This window comes from Cornus florida, unplaced genomic scaffold (genome assembly GCF_030987335.1).
Source record: "Cornus florida cultivar Cherokee Brave unplaced genomic scaffold, ASM3098733v1 CherokeeBrave_3.0.0_Hap2_Chr04, whole genome shotgun sequence".
Classification (NCBI taxonomy): domain Eukaryota; kingdom Viridiplantae; phylum Streptophyta; class Magnoliopsida; order Cornales; family Cornaceae; genus Cornus; species Cornus florida.
Window position 1 is genome coordinate 72,616,447 of NW_026775574.1, and position 18,005 is coordinate 72,634,451.

An 18,005-nucleotide genomic window follows, 5' to 3' on the forward strand; every position below is an offset into this window, starting at 1 on the left:
AATATAAAATGCATTTCAGAATAACAGTAGCTCTAAATATGAATAGGTAATGAAGTTTAATACCTAAAATCTAAAACTAAAAAATACAGTCAAGATAGGGACATTGCATATTCTCAAAATAACTTGTAAAGTGTTTTTCAAGGTTAAATTTTAAAAACAAAATGGGAATTAGTTATTTTTTAAAATAATAATAATTTTTAAATCTTGTGAATCTTTTCAGTGACAAGATGTGAGAGTGAGTTGGGAATTGTTACAAATAAAGAAATAAAGAAAAAGGTCAAAGGACGTCATTAATATTCATGATTAATGAATCTTGGCGCACTAACACATTATTGTTGTCGGAGATGCTTTTGGTAAAAAGCAGTTGCAATGTATTCCAGAGTGACTCAGAGATTTAGGAGAAATATTTCATTATGATAATTGCAATTTAAATTCTTATACAACTAAACAAAAATTCATTTTTTTAGAATCCTTTAACCCATTAGAAACTTATCTCTAGTTTTTTAATTGAAGTTTTAAATCTTAATTTTGTATTCATCACAATTATCAAAACGTCAAGGCATGATTTATGTTATTACTACTTTGACATTCATATATTTTTTGTTTAATAATAAGTATATTTAAAAAAAAAAAAAAAAAAAACCAAAGGAGATAAAAATGACAAATGAACCAACGGGCCAGTGTCCAGCGGTATCTACCTCTTACCTTCCAAAGGGAGGTCAGGGATTCAAATATCATAAAAGACATATGTGTGTAAGTACTAATTAGGGAAAAAAATATATATATATGACAAATAAAAAAACATTATTTCTTGTTATGATATTATATTATTAAAGATCATAATAAAAAGGCGCGACTGATGAAGTCTTTCTTTCATTCATTCATGACTATTGTTACAGGCAAATCTAGATATTTTATTTATTGTTGAATTTATTTTTGACGATGTTCATATAATCATCTACAATAAAAAGTTTATTTTATAAATTCCATTAAGTAATAACATTTAATTTAAAAAGTTGGTGACAATTCCATTATCTAAAAATTTCACCCAAATTTGGTCTATACAGCAAGATACTTTATTTGTTCTCTCTGTTTTTTTTTTATTATTATTATTTAAAGGAGCGTCTTGAAATTATTGTAATTGAAAAAATTAAGTTGAAGTTTTAATTATTACATGAGCATCTTGACAATTAAAAAGCAAAATACAGTAACAATTTTGGTCTTTGCTTTTGATGGACTTTTCATATTCACATGGTGTGTCGGACTTTGGATTTACTTTTGCATCCAAAGGTCTCTCTATAAAGGTCTCTCTATAATTTGGATCTCTGATTCTTGTGCATAATTTATAATTACAAATAGTTATTGTGGTAAGTGATTTTTAACGGTGAATCTTAATAACAAAAAAAAGAAAGAGTCAGTTGTCTTTTTCAAAATATATATATATATAGTGTCGGACTTTGGATTTACTTTTGCATCCAAAGGTCTCTCTATAAAGGTCTCTCTATAATTTGGATCTCTGATTCTTGTGCATAATTTATAATTACAAATAGTTATTGTGGTAAGTGATTTTTAACGGTGAATCTTAATAACAAAAAAAAGAAAAAAAAGAAAGAGTCAGTTGTCTTTTTCAAAATATATATATATATATACATAATAGACAAAAAATTTGTACTAAAATCGTGTAATTTACAAAAGATTATTTTAATTAAATCTAAATTAAATTAATTATTATATAAATTCATAATGCAATTTTATTAAATAACTAAAACATGACCAACAAGAATTCAAATAAAGATAAAAGCCAAAGATAAAAAGGAATTGAATATCATTGGAGCAATGTGATAATTTTGCAATAGTGTTGGGGTTTTTAAAAATTGGTTGGGGTTTTATGATCAAAAATTAAAAATAGAGGGATTTTTATGATTTTAATCTTTAAAAAAATGAATTTATGTATGTTGTATTTGGCGGTATGGAATTTTTCTTCATTTTCATCAATTTCAATACTAATTCTAAAATTTCAATTATATACATGTCAAACATAGTCGAAGAGTATTTAAATTCACTTAGTCACCCTCTAAGAAAAATAAAAGATAATAATTGAAATATCAAAAAGACAAAATTAGTGATCATAGTAGATCTATGAGTATGACATTTTCATGTCATGACACCGTATTATTAAAGGCTGAAAAAAAAATGACTTAATTAACGCTTTAATAATTCAATTGGTGACGTATGTTGTGTAGTGTCGCCGGTCTGGTCACTCAATAAAAGGATAAAGTTTTGAAATCCAAGCCAAGTGGGAACTGCTTAGAGAGATTTAAGAATATTTTTCCCTCTAAATAACAGCTCACCTAATTTTTCAGGCAAGAGTTTGCGGTCTTAAATATGAGCATTGAATGAAGGGAAAAAGTACATGAGATTAATTGAGAAAGCTATCGCATATAAAATGTATGTCTATATATATATATATATAGAGAGAGAGAGAGAGATTTACAGAAATGAAAGGAATGGCGTTGACACGATATATATCTTGATTAATCACTGCTACCTTCAAATTTTCAACAACAAAGTTTACGAATTTAGCGTTGCAAGGAGTCGGTTAAAAATTAATCCATGGAGTTTTGACTTCTACGAGCATTTTTAATTAATTATCTCTATATTGTTCAAGTAAATGCACATGGAATATAATTTCTCTCTATCAATTCCCTTACAATCTCAATTAATTTTATTTTATTTTATTTTTTTATCTTTTAATAGTTTATGTTGTTCACCTGTGAATTACAATTATTTTTAATTACTTAAAATATGAATTTTAATTTTAATTTAATATTTGTATTTATATCTAATAACTAAGAATTATTTAATTAAGAAATTATAAACCCTTAAACTTTAATCTTTATTCTTAAAATTTTGCTTTTTACTAATAAATGTGCAAAATGACGACGCATTTGACTTCATAAAAAATTTAAAATTTTAATTACTCAAAATATGTTACTAATTGATTATTTGTAGAAAAAATTTTGATTGATGGAAATGAAGAAAACGGTGATTTATTTAATTAAGAAAAGCGGAGCAATAAATTGAGGGGGAGGCGGACAGTTGTATGAGAATCCGTTGAGAGAACTTATACTCCTAATTTTCTCTCTAAATAAAAAAGTTCACCTAATTTTTCAGGAAACAGTTTACTTTCTTAAATACGAGCATTGAATGAAAGGAAAAAGTACCCTAATTTTTCCGAAAAACAGTTTGCGTTGTTAAATATGAGCATTGAATGAAAGGAAAAAGTAGATTCATATAAATGTGTGTGTATATATATATATATATATATATATATATATATATATATATATATATATATATATATATATATATATAGGGAATATTCGACTAAATAAGAATTTCACTTAACATGGTTCAAAGGGAATAGATAAACTTAAAGAGATAAAAATAACAATTACTGTCCTATCCAATGATTTTGACAATCTGGCATGGATAAGGAAAATAAATCCTTCTATAAAAGAAGTCATCGGTCAACTTAAAAAGGTACGCCATAAATCCCATATTGGATCCTTTATCGGGGAGGGAATCGTCAAGTATTAACTTGATCGTCGGAGTGCACCCGGCCGGTACCACGCCGGTCATCACTTCTCTTTGTCTTACAGGATTGTTCCGGAGTTGACTTGCAGGAATTGCCACGGGCTCCGGAGCGTGTAGATTTTTGCATCAACAATATATATATATATATATATATAGAGAGAGAGAGAGAGAGAGTAAAGGAAGAAAACAAAAATGGTACTATGAGTCCATTACCTAAGTCACATAAAGTGAAAGCGAGAGCGTGAGAGCGGCATAATTAAGTCATAAATAGTAAAAATTTGAGCCACAACGCGCGCGGAGTGTGATAACAAGAGCGCGCTCAGAGTGTGAGAGCAACACCCGTTGAGAAAAATTGTGTAACTTAGACTATGACACTATAATCATCAATAAAGATTGAAAAAGAAATGTTGGTGGCCAGTCCCCCATCATAATGTGAAAGTCTAGGTCCACTGGATAAGGTTGGTTTTGTGATTTCGAACTAGTAGTAAAAAACCATGTGTACGGTCCAATGCAACACTATCATGTTCTATATGATTTACTCCTTCCGTCTCAAATTAGGTGTTGCCTTTAGTTACAGTTGCCAAAGGCGACACTTAATTTGAGACGAAGAGAGTAGATCAATAGTATGTCATCCCTCAGTTTAGTCTATTCAAAATAAAATTTGAGACAAGTTTCATAAATCAAAATTAGTTAGACATAGTTACTAAAAGCAATAATTTTGTAATCTTGTGAATTTTATCACATTTAGAATTGTTTTGAGCCATTATTAGCTCTTTTTGCTAGATCAGAAAAGAACTTAACTTCTACATTTTTTGCCCCAGAAAATAAAAAAATTTCAAAGATTTTTGGACTCCACTTGAGTAAATTCAAGAGCCAAAAGCATTATTTTGGCTCTTCTTTTCGGTACTCTCTCTGTCTATAGAAAAATAAATTCATATATCTAAATTCTCTTAAGTCACACTCTCTCGAAGATTAGTAAACGAAATAATTAGAATACGAAGGGCACAAAACAAAAGTAGTGCTCATTAATTTGATATAAGAGTCTTCCATAACCAAACTAGCTAATTTGACAAACTTAAAGAAAAAAATAATTTCAAAAGCTTGTGAAATTTTATCACGTGAAGAATTGTATTGACTTCTTATGTAACGGCCTACTCCACCACATGGTATGATATTATCCGCTTTGGGCCTGAGCCCCCACGGTTTTGCTCTTGGGTTTCACCCCAAAAGGCCTCATACTAATTAGAGGTGACACACTTCCATATAAGCACTTCACCTTTTCTCTACCCAGGGGATGTGGGACTATGCACCCGTAGCTCGCCAGTGTGGTAGCCTGACAGTGTCTCTCGCACCCGCCCACGGCACACCCGCCCACAAGGTCATCACAATCCACCCCCTTAGAGGCCCGACGTCCCCGTCGGCACACTTCCGGCTGTGTCAAGCTCTGATACCATTTGTAACAACCCACTCCACTACATGGTATGATATTATCCGCTTTGGGCCTGAGCCCGCACGGTTTTGCTCTTGGGTTTCACCCCAAAAGGCCTCATACCAATTGTAGGTGACACACTTACATATAAGCACTTCACCTTTCCTCTACCCAGGCGATGTGGGACTATGCACCCGTAACTCGCAGGGTGGTAGCCTGATAGTGTCTCTCGCACCCGCCCACGGCACACCCGCCCACAAGGTCATCACAATCATTTGTAACGACCCACTCCACTACATGGTATGATATTATCCGCTTTGAGCCTGAGCTCGCACGATTTTGTTCTTGGGCTTCACCCCAAAAGGGCTCATACCAATTGGGGGTGACACACTTACATATAAGCACTTCACCTTTCCTCTACCCAGGCGATGTGGGACTGTGCACCCATAACTCACCAGTGTGGTAGCCTGACAGTGTCTCTCGCACCCGCCCACAAGGTCATCACAATCCACCCCCCTTGGAGGCCCGATATCCCCGTAGGCACACTTCCGGCTAGGTCAGGCTCTGATACCATTTGTAACGAGCCACTTTACCACATGGTATGATATTGTCCGCTTTGGGCCTGAGCCCGCACGGTTTTGTTCTTGGGCTTCACCCCAAAAGGCCTCATACCAATTGGAGGTGATACACTTACATATAAGCACTTCACCTTTCCTCTACCCAAGCGATGTGAGTAACGAAGAGGCTTAAGCAGATTCCATTGTCAGGCAAGTTAATTCTTGCTTATATCCTGTATATATGATTATCTATGATTTAATTATAAAACTCATGATAATTATGTTTAATTAGACTTACAATATGGAGATTACACATGGAGATACTGATTTATTTGAATTACATTATATTTCAGTTGATAGTTATTATATATGTGAATTAGAATGATTTATTTTATCGAGGTATTGGTGTTTTCCTTGATCGGATTATGGATATATCAAAATGATTGGATGTAAAATCTCTCAACTTTTATGTATAGAAGAGAATGTCAGTGTATGATTTTAGTTGAATCCATTGGTTGATCTGGTATAATTATATAATAGGTATGAATAATGTTATTTGAACAGTGTAGATCTTATACATTAAGATTGGGATGGACTGCTACAGATAGATATATATGTAACAAATTGTCTATACATATGTACATAATTATCGGTGGGATTAATTTAATCTATTGTAGGTCACTACTAGGATGTGATTTTATAGAAGCTTCATGATTGATCTTTCCAGTGAACAATCAATATATCAGCCGGGACCAAGTGTCCATACTTCCACTGACAATTAATTGAGAAGTCAGAATCAAAGGGTTTTAAAACAAGAGCATCCTTGCATGCTTCAACCAGAATAATGCTACCATTTGTCCGTGCATTTGTCTCTCGGACTAGGCTTTATATGCACCTTGGATGGATATATATATATATAGATGTACCTATGTTAGTAGTTGTAGATAAGGCTCAAGAAATGCAAGTGATTTATTGCCTTATACTAACACAAGAACTATTATCTTATACTAAAATCTGGTACGTGACTCACATCATACATCCACTAAAACCATGATTAAATCCGTAAAAATACATTTTATTTAAAAATCCATCAATCCAAAGGAAATTTATCATATCCCCAACTAATAAAAATTCCAACAACAAAATGAATCTTATTACAAAATGTTTGCTCGGAAACAATAATAAAAGCATAATGTAGAAATTCGAAAATCTCCATCTCCCCTTGAGCCTCTTTTGCAACCTAAATCCATATGCACCTGAAAGTAATAAAGTGGTAAGCTCACAAGCTCAGCAAGAAATTGCTAAACACTGTCATCGTTCAGCAAGTCAATCCTTACTTATAATCCGTATATATGTACTTAAATAAGTGACCTTGAAAAGATTTACTAATTATTGTCATTCTATAACTTTAACTCAAACTGTAAACCTGTAACCCATCTAGAATTTAAATTACTAAAATTCCACTTACCTCACATGAGCCCCTGGGTCCCCTCAACCAGTTGGCGTTCTAATGCCAATACCTCACATGAGCCCCTAGCTCCACTCCAAATAAATGGTGTGAATTGCATAATCCCTGACTACCAAATACACACATGTGGCTGGGTTGTACGTCTACTCACCCAGATGGCCCCTGACCACGTCCACATACTAAGGGTACCTTTAGCCCAATGGCCATAACAAAAGAGTATTTCACTCCTGGAGACAGTCCTTGACTACGCTCAACAAACTTATCATTGGGTAAGTCCCAGACTACTGCTCCAACTAGTTTAATCTCTTTAATTAAACACTAAATATACTTAATCAACTTTTACTCATAATATCATGAGTTTATCCAACACCTTAATTAATCATTCACTAATTAATTAATACCAACGCATAGTCCTAATTAGAATAAATTACAAAACTATACTCTAAATTTCAACCTCAATATCATTCAAAATTGTTCTGCCATTAATTATATATAATACTCCATAAATAAATAATTGAAACCAAATCCATGAATCCCACTCAAACATAACGTCAACTGTAACAACCTATTTCTTATTGTTTTGTATTAAATTACTGTTACTAATCGATTTCATTGTTCTTGATCCTTTTCGTATTCCCAAAGAAGTCCCTACTTCGTAAGCCAGTTCTTCTGTTTTGAATTTATGATTCCAGTCACCGTAGCCAGGATTGCATCTGATTACCTAATAAAAACTCTCCAGCCAAAGCCAAAGGTTTGGATTTTTTTCTAAACTTTATTGGGTCCCACCACATCATCATTACCATTATTTATTCCAATTCTTTTCTCCACCTTCCAGGCTTCTACGGATTCCTTATCTTATTCTTTCATATCTCCTTTACTAAATTAACACTAAAAACAAAAACTATCATTAACCCCAATTACTAAATTTCCTTTACACAACCCCACAATCCATCAGTATAAATCTATGCTACTCTGCAACTCCAATTAAACAAAAAGAAATAATGAATCAAATAAAATTCCTAATCACTCAATAACTCCTTGTATAATCTCCATATCTCCAATTAGAAATAATTATCATGAGTTCTACAATTAAATCATATTTAATAATCTAACCATTAAAACATAAATAAATACAGAGTTATAAACAAGAATTAACTTGCATGAATTGCAATCACCACTTGAGCTTTTCTTTGCTCCACCACAACGAATAATCCTCGGGATAGCAACGTAGATAAAAAAAACTGAATACACAACTAAGTCTAGATATATCCATATATATATCCAATAGTTGAGTTCAATAAGACCTCTTTTAATTTTCAAAGTAAATTAAATGATAACTCTGTTATCCCCTTTTAAATACAATCACCTATTTATCCTTTTTTTGTTTTAAAAGATAATTCCTATACAACAATATGCGTCCATAAATATATATAATAATAATAATAATAATAATAATAATAATTTACGGGGTATTACATTCTACCCTCCATAAAAGAAATTTCGTCCTCGAAATTTTCTATAATAATCATTTCAACTCAAACTTCCGACTCTTGTTTCCATCTTGTAATGACGTAATATATAGACAATCTCCTCTCAATTGAATAACTTAGATGAATCTAAAGATATGAGAAGATTAACGCTCTAGAAAGTTCGTATAGGACATGCAACACATTCTATTCTATACAATTTTATAAAACTTCCATAAATTTCTAAAACTTCTCTCATATTCTAAAAATATTATAACCACTTCCTTATTACCCATGCTTCCATTGCGCACTCTGATCACATGTCATAACATCTCATAGGAATATCTATCTAGTCCATATATCCCTAAATCATGAGTAATAAATACTCTATCAAATCTGCAAGTTATTTGCTCTGATACCATTTGTAACGACCCACTCCACCACATGGTATGATATTGTCCGCTTTGGGCCTAAACCCGCACGGTTTTGTTCTTGAGCTTCACCCCAAAAGGCCTCATACCAATTGGAGGTGACACACTTACATATAAGCACTTCACCTTTCCTCTACCCAGGCGATGTGGGACTGTGCACCCATAGCTCGCCAGTGTGATAGCCTAACAGTGTCTCTTACACCCGCCCATAGCACCCCCGCCCACAAGGTCATCACAATCCACCCCCTTTGGAGGCCCGACGTCCCCATCCGCACACTTCCGGCTGGGTCAGGCTCTGATACTATTTGTAACGACCCACTCCACCACATGGTATGATATTGTCCGCTTTGGGCCTAGGTCCTCACGGTTTTGTTCTTGAACTTTACCCCAAAATGCCTCATACTAATTGGAGATGATGCACTTACATATAAGCACTTCACCTTTCCTCTACCCAAGCGATGTGGGACTTGTGCACCGGTAGCTCGCCAGTGTGATAGCCTGACAGTGTCTCTTGCACCCGCTTATGGCACACCCGCCCAGAAGGTCATCACATCTTAGCAGCTCCCCATTGCCTAACAAATATAACAACTTTAATTATTTAAACCAAAAACGAATTTTTTATATTTTTGGGCGAGATAGCCAACTATTTTTTTTGAGGTGGTATTCAATTCACTGGTGTGTAGGAAGATTTTTACAAACTGTACTGTTAGTGCATCTATTAGGGCATTCGCCTTCTCCACCTTCACTTCTACCTATTTCTTTCAACGCATAATCTTAGTTGTGTGTGAAGACTTGCTACTGAAAGTGAGAGTAAGTATCTCAGGCTCTGGCAAGCTTGAACCGTTAAAGATGTTAGATTTTGAAAGGCCAAAAGTCTCTCGAGGTCCATTATCTAGATATGCGCCAATTTAGATAAACAAATCAATGTCAAGTTTACAATGCACATGAAGTTTAATATTAGAGGTCCCATAACAAAATCGGTACATATATGATGCAGTAGCAAATTTAAAAAAATTTGGCAATGAAAGAGAGAGCCAACTACATCAACTTCAAGATACTGCAAGTCCAGAATAGGAGTGAGAACTTGGAAAAGGATCCCTTCAGTGTATGGGGAGAGGGTAAAAAGGTTTAATTACTATATATGTTGGTCTAGATTTTTGGGAGTTCTTTTTTATTTTATTTTTATTAAATAAGAAAAAAGAATCGGTAACTTAAAAAAATATTGTATTTTATACAACTTTAATAGAGTTGATGCTTTTACTATATTGAAAGAATTTGTAGGTAAACAAGCTTCACCCGAGCATAGAAATAGAAAAAGCTTATACAAGTTAAATTCAGAATTATAAAATTCGTGTAAAAAAAAAAAAAGAAAAAAAAAAGAATCTTAAATTTAAATAAAATTGTACAAAAAAAGAATAAAAATTGCATTAAGACAATAAAGTTAACCATATATTCAAATCATATTATGATACATGAATTGTCAAATTAGATATGCAAAAGGCTAATATCGTCTCAGAAATCAAATTTTATTCAAGAATGCCCTTTTTAAGTCCAGAAAACTTTCAAATTCAATAATAATTAATAAAACTAAAGAAAATTTATTTTTAAGAAGAAAACAAAGTGACTAATAAATGTTGATGAGATGAGATGACATCAGGTGACTCTTTGAATGTGAATGATAATTTATATTGCCATTGTTCATTTGTCTGGTTTTTTTATTTTATTTATTTGTTGATAAGTACAACACAAACCCACTAATATTGCTAGCCCCAAACAGGACACCCTCCCCATCTATTATTGTCCCAATGGAAATTTAATTAACGTGCAACCTTTTACATGGTCAGAAAACACAATAAAAATATTTGTTTGCATGTGTATTAGGATATCATTCTCCCTTACATTTTTGTATTTAAGAGAGTATTGTCCACACTTAAAAAATTTATTACTAATTTAATCTCCGTTTAGTCAATAATCTTACCGCGATGATTTCTTATTACTAATGATTAATCACAAGCCAAGGCAACCAATGACCAGCTATGCTCTTTGGTTTTAATTAATTTATTTTTTCAAAAAAAAAAAAAACAAAATAAACCAAATCGAGCATATCACCAATGAGAGGAGAGTGCATTTCGAATTATTGCATCTAAAATACCACACAAATTTATTGCTGCTTGTTGGTTCTTATTTAGTACACCAAAAATTAGAATAAAATAGAATAGTATTTATCTAGTATTTACACAAAAAAAAAATAAATAAATAACATTGTTCAATTATTCAATAAAAATTAGAATAAATTTTTTTTTTGGGGAATAATTTTTTAATGGTTACTTTTTATTTTTTTTTTTGCTCCGGTCAAAAGAGGCAATCAAAAAAAAAAAAAAATTTAAATTTTTTCTTATCTTATAAAAAAGAGACCAAAAATATTAAATATTAAAGATAAGGAGAGAAATCTAAAAAGACATTTGTGTGATTTAAAAAGTAATAATTATTTACTTATAAAATTAGGATTAGGGTTGAAATTGTCATTTCATTTAAAAATTGTAGTCCAAACATTGAAAAGTAGAATGCACCTCCCATAAAAAATTCACTTATTAGTCAAAAAAATTAACCATTTGACACCTACGGATCAAAATAATATAAGGTATGAGTAAATTCGGACCATTACTGATTACCAACAAAGACTTGGAATGAAGTTTATGTCTTCATTTTTTTTTTTTTTTTTTTTTTTCAACTTTTAAAATTATTTATTTATTTATAAGTAAGTAATGGATTATGTCAATTATATAGGAGTTTCCAGTGACGGAGCCAGGATTTCAAGTGAGGGGGGCACACTGCCAAAAAAAAATAATAATAATACGGAGTATATATATATATATATATATATATATATATATATATATATATATATATATAACAACTATAAAATTTAAAAAGACAAAGAAGAAGAAAATTATTAAAATATAAAAGGAAAATAAAAATGAAAAAACTTTAATAGGAAATAGTTAAAAAGTTTCAATTGAGGAAGAAAAATTTGACTTTTTCTATTAAGGAAATTTAAGGAATGTGAAAGGTAAAAGAGAAAATAAAGAAAAAATAAGAATATAATTTTAAGAATTACAAATTTGAGGGGGGCACTATATAAATTTTGTCATATATATGAATTTTTTTTTAAAAATTACCACATATATTATAGGTTGCTGGCCAATTCAGGGGGCACGTGCCCCCCTAGGTCTTCATTGATTCCGTCCCCGGGAGTTTCACTTTTCTATGAAATTCCACCATTAACTAATAACTAGACATACGATAGCATTGCACTCCTTCAACTTTGATCGCAGTTGTCTAAGTTGGAAGAAATGGGCCTGACTTTTCTAAGTAAAACATGGCCTGGCCCAAAACATTAATGAGCCGCTGAGTGGTGCATGGATTATTAGCCTTGTCATCATCATCCAACCTGGTTTGCCAAATAGGCAGTCTTCATAAACATCTAGTCCAAATGCATTTAATTTGGTACAGGCTCAAGTTGTGGTTATTAATTATACACTAAAAGAACAACAATTATACACAAAAAGAACAAAAATTAGAAGATTTGTATTTTATTTTTTTCTTTTCAAAATTTAGAAAAAAATTTGACACCAGCGTGTCTTAAGTTTCCACTTAACTGTGTAGTCTTATTAATTAAATTTTTTTGATAGAAAAAACAGGGTAAAGTACCAAAAAAAAAAAAAAAAAAAAAAAAAAAAAAAAAAAAAAACACACCCTGCCATAGCAAAATGGGTAAATATTTCTGATTTTCAAACAATCCTACATTTTTCAACTTGAGCAAATAATAATATTTTCTCCATTTGAAGATTAAAATACTTAAAATGCCCTTAAAGCAAAATTAAAATATATATTTTAATTTACATTTTTATTAAAGGTATTTTGAGATTTTATAAAGAAAAAAAAATGTAAAAATTAACTACCAAGGGCAATTTGTTACAAAATTTTAAATGTTAGGGATTTACATGCTTTTTTTTTTTTTTTTTTTTTTTTTTTTTTTTTTTTTACACATTTTTTTTGTATATGAATAGTTTGTTTTGCACTTTACCCGATCTCTCTCTATATGTATATATTTTCACATAGGGGAGAGAGAGAGAGATCTAAGTAACTAAAGAGTAGAGACACGGAAGAATTCAAGTGTGAAAAGACTCTAGTGAGATCTAAGTCAATGCAACTTCAGGCCTAGATAATCAGGTGTGCTAATGAATAGACTAAAAGGACCAAATGGGACACTTTTCATTCCTCTTAATTAGTTAATAAATTTAAAAAAATCACTACTTGCCATCCACAATTGAATTAATGAAAAAGATAATTACCTGAATTCATAATATAATAAGGTTGTGGGCGGTTGGATTAATGAAAAAGACAATTACTTCAAGTTCAAAAGTTATGTGAATTTTTATTATTGTACTAACCCTTTATACATAAGAAGAAAAAATAAATATATATGAAAGTAATTGGAAGTGGTTTTCTATTTTTAAGAATTAATCTATTTCCAAATGTCACCCTCATAATTTTTTACCTCATGCTAGTGGTGAAACTCAGGTTAATCTCGAGATTTAGTTCAGAAGCGCGGCTCAGAAGCAACTGAAATCTCTTGATTCATTGAAATGGCAGATGCTGCATTAGTATAGTTTTGGTACACTGCATTGGTTGTCTCTCTCTCTCTCTCACTCGCAGACACATTTTCGCGTCCATGACAATAGTAGCATTTCGCCTCAATACTGCATTTAGAGACGATGAAAAGAAATTCAATGCGATCACATGAACATGAAGAATAGCTAGCAGCTATGTGCAGATTATTATGAAATAAGAATAGCTAGCAGCTGTGTGCAGAAATAAGTTGCACCAAAAGAAAAAAAAATTCATTCAGCAAAATGCATACATGATTAATGAAAGATATATCAGTGCAGCGCAAAATCTCTAAACATTCTCTTTCGAAATCGAACAAGTACTTGCCAAAAAAATCGAATTAAGATAATTAAAAAATCCAAGGAAAAAACATTGTTCATGAAGACCTAAATTGAAGAGAGCAGGGGGTGAGTAAGTCACTTCACTTCCGTTAGGAAGTATATATTCTACAACTGATATGTTCTACTCTTACCTTCATCATAACCACTAAAATGTAAGAATATGGGTCACACTGCAGAATCTTGCCCAATGATTAGTACTCGGGTTCCTATTCTTGATGCAGGAACTTCAAAGGAAGTGGACCAAAGTAGTAGGACGGATCTTAGGCCCATATTTTGCAATCAACCTGTTGAATTTAGGATTTTTTCTGTTCCAAAGCTTGATTATATTTGGAAGTATGCCCTTCTCCACTCCTCTTATTATCTTATTTTGTAGTTTGTTAAATTCGGTTTCATCAAGATTGAGTAATTGCTGTGGTTTTTAAGAATGTCTTATACACATTTTCCTGACATGCCACGCAGAGGCGAATTTTTTCTGTTCCAAAGCTTGTTTCTGGTATATATACATTATAGGCGCAGTTTTCCTTGCAGACTTATTTTTAAACCTTTTCATATGCCTTTCTTGCAGCTATGGAAGAAATTATAAGAGCATGTTGGAGTGCATGATCAATTATGATTTACCTCTTATAGGGAAATTTGATGGAATTGAACTTTTAATATTTTCATCCAATGTTCTTCCTGAAAACTCCCAGTGTAAGGCCTAATCTTCATGGTCTTTGCTTATGCATTGGCATTTTCTCAGTTGTATGTTATGTTTTTGGCAGGTTGGAATAAGTTGTTTTTCTTATGGGGTGATTTTAGAGAAAGGAAGGTCAACAATGTAGAATGTCTTGGCTCTCAAAATAAAACTTCTAACCCCAGCTTGAACGATGTACCCTTGGACCAGAATTTGGCCTCACTTGGTATGTTTGGGTCTCGACACATGTATTCTTCTGGAAAGCCAAGTGAATGTTTATCTGCAGCTAAGTTACTCTACAATGTAGAACGATCATCTACTTACATCGATCCTCTAGAGTTGCCCTCTGTTTCTTCTACTAGAAAGGATGGGAATCGTAAACTTATATTACATTCTTCTAATATAATTATGTAATTGATTAGTCATTATAATTATGTAATTGATTCCGAATACAAAGTTCTTGTGTTAAATTATATGGAATGCCATGGGAATGTACTTGCATAGTGAAAAGAGTCGAGCCCATAATATACTCTCTCTCTCTCTCTCTCTCTTCAAGTAACTTCTTTGGAACATCATGTATTGAAGAGATGTAATTTCATAAAACAGAAACAAAATTGACAGTGGAGAAACGCTGCTGTTGTGGTATGTACTGTATGTTTAATATTTTAAAAAATAAACTGAAATCTACTAAATGGCTAAAAAGTAACTATGCTAAATAGAATGGAATTCTTGGCAGCAAAAAACATGTTCCATAGAATGTTTGTAAAATGAATTGAGGGTTCAGGTCTCCACTGGGGCGTAATGGGGGTGTGTGTGTTGAGTTGTGTGTCTGCACTCACTGAAATACAAAAGGGAAATGAATAAACGATGTTAATAGCAAGAAACATTTTGGCCAATGATTTAGTGAAGTATGCCAGTACATGTTGTAATAAAGTTGAATGGCAGAAAATGACTTAGCCCAATCTATTTGGCTGTTGTTGCCTTGGATTACAAAAAAAAAAAAATCTATTTGGTTGGTGGCTTAGGATTGGTGCTTGTATATTCTCACACTATTATAATCATCTATCAATGCTAAAATTTCAAAGCTTAATATTCTTCCCTGATTTTGTAAAATCGGTGCTAATTTCTACTTGTTCTAATTGCAGAAAGAACATGAAGTTACTGAGAGAAAGCAAAGAGTTTCAGCAAGTCAAGGTCCAGTGGGTGGCATGTCAGAGGTCATGTCCTCAAAATCGCAAGTTATGGCATCAGATTACAAGGATCAGCTGGGGTTTGAGTTTTTAGATCTTCAACTTTCATTAGGGGCTGGAAAAAATTTGACAACGCAGCGGCTCAGGCCTTCATTTCTTGGGATTGTGGAAGAAAAGCATAACCAAGACAAGGTTCCAAGTTCTGTGGCGAGCAAGAAAAACAATGATGGTGGTGAATTCCCAGTATCACTCGATCTTTCCCTTACTTTACCTTCTCATGATAAGTGAACAAGTTCCGAGGCCTCATTCAAACAAGAAGAAGAAAAAAGCAGTTTTTGCTCGAGAGTTTGAGTACTAGCTGCTTGTTTGGTGGTTTCTGGAAGACTTGGATATAGAAATGATGCACTGTAAATAGGGCTTGAAATGGATGTTGTTGGTATAGACTAGGCTAGCATATAATGATCTTGATGCTGGTTTTTGTAGAGAACAGATTTTCCATGATATCATAATCACATGACTTTTTTGCCCCCAAAACATTTCTATTGCCTCTCCTTTTTCTATGTTTTCCTGTTCATTTCTCGTTTGATGTCATGAATATCGAAGCAACTGTTTCTTGTTTCATCTTGTTTTATGAAGTGATGAAAAACAGTTTTCATGGCCGAGACAGTTTGATATCTAAAACCCCATTTTTAGGGTTTCTTTCTTTCTTCTCTCCCTTTTTTTCATTCTTTTTTATTTTATTTTTTATTCGGAAGGTAAAGCAATGTATTGATAAAATAAAAGCACGTGGCAGTTGCGTTTTTTTTTTTTTTTTTCCTAAGACTAAGAGAAGATGAAAAGAAATTGAATGCAATCTTGGTGGTTTTTGGAGTATGACAGGAAATAGCTTGTGGTGGTAATAAATAAATTAATGGATAACATGTTATTTTTAACAACCAACTATAGACACTACTTTTGGTCCTACTACATTTATTAAGGAACTATATTAATTGAAAAAAATAAACTGCAAAATGTTGGAAGCACCATTCCTTTCATTTTCTTCAAAGATAAAATTTGATAAAACAATAATATAAAAACAACTCATCAATTGATAAATAAATAAATAAATAACTACTAAGAATTAAAAAAGTTCAAGAGAAGTTAAGTCCAATACACACTTGCCAAAAAAAGAAAAAAGAATTGAAGTCCAATATAAGATAATTAAACATCAGACAAATGGATATAATTCCATTTGAGGATTGAATTCCATTCACCTCTAGTCTACTTTATTTTGTTATTCAACATTTTTTTGCATAGATTTTTCACCATTGTTTCGACAAATGGATATAAATTTTAGAAATGAATTAAAACTCAAATAAGCTTGACTACTTGAGCTCGTTTTTCACTGCTACTATTAATTATACACAAAAAGAACAAAAATTAGAAGATTTGTATTTCATTTTTTTTTTCTTTTCAAAATTTAGAAAAAATTTGACGCCAATTTGTCTTAAGTTTCCACTTAATTGTCTCTTCTTACTATTTAAAGGTCTTTGATAGAATAAAAAAGATAAAGAGCCAAAAAAAAAAAAAAGAAAAGAAAAAGAACCCTACTATATACAAAATGTGCAAATTTTTAGTCATGTTAAAAAAACTTTACATTTTTCAAATTGGACAAATAAGGACATTTTCTCAATTTGAAGATTAAAATTCCTAAAATTCCCATAAAGCAAAATTAATATAGATATATATATATATATATATATATATATATATATATATATATATATATTAATTTACATATTTATTGAGGGTATTTTGGGTTTTATAAAAAATATCAAAATTGACAATCATGGACAATTTGCTACAAAAATTCAAAAGTTAGGGATGTTTATGCATATAATTATAAAAAATTTGAAAATAAACTTTTTTTATGACTGAATTTTTATTACTTAATTTACAGAAAAATGACAACCAAACAAGTTTTTTTTATTTTTTTGAAGTTTTTTATTTTCAATTTTCTGAAAAATAAAAATTATTTCAAAAACTTACAATGGGCCCACATGCCTAACTATGATGCAGGATTTTTAAAGAAATAGAGAATAAAGTAAATCAAGACAACAAAATACAACATCAATTGTAATGTTAAATAGTACAGTATCTGATAATACATACAAAATAATTGTACGGTTTGTTACTAGGATCA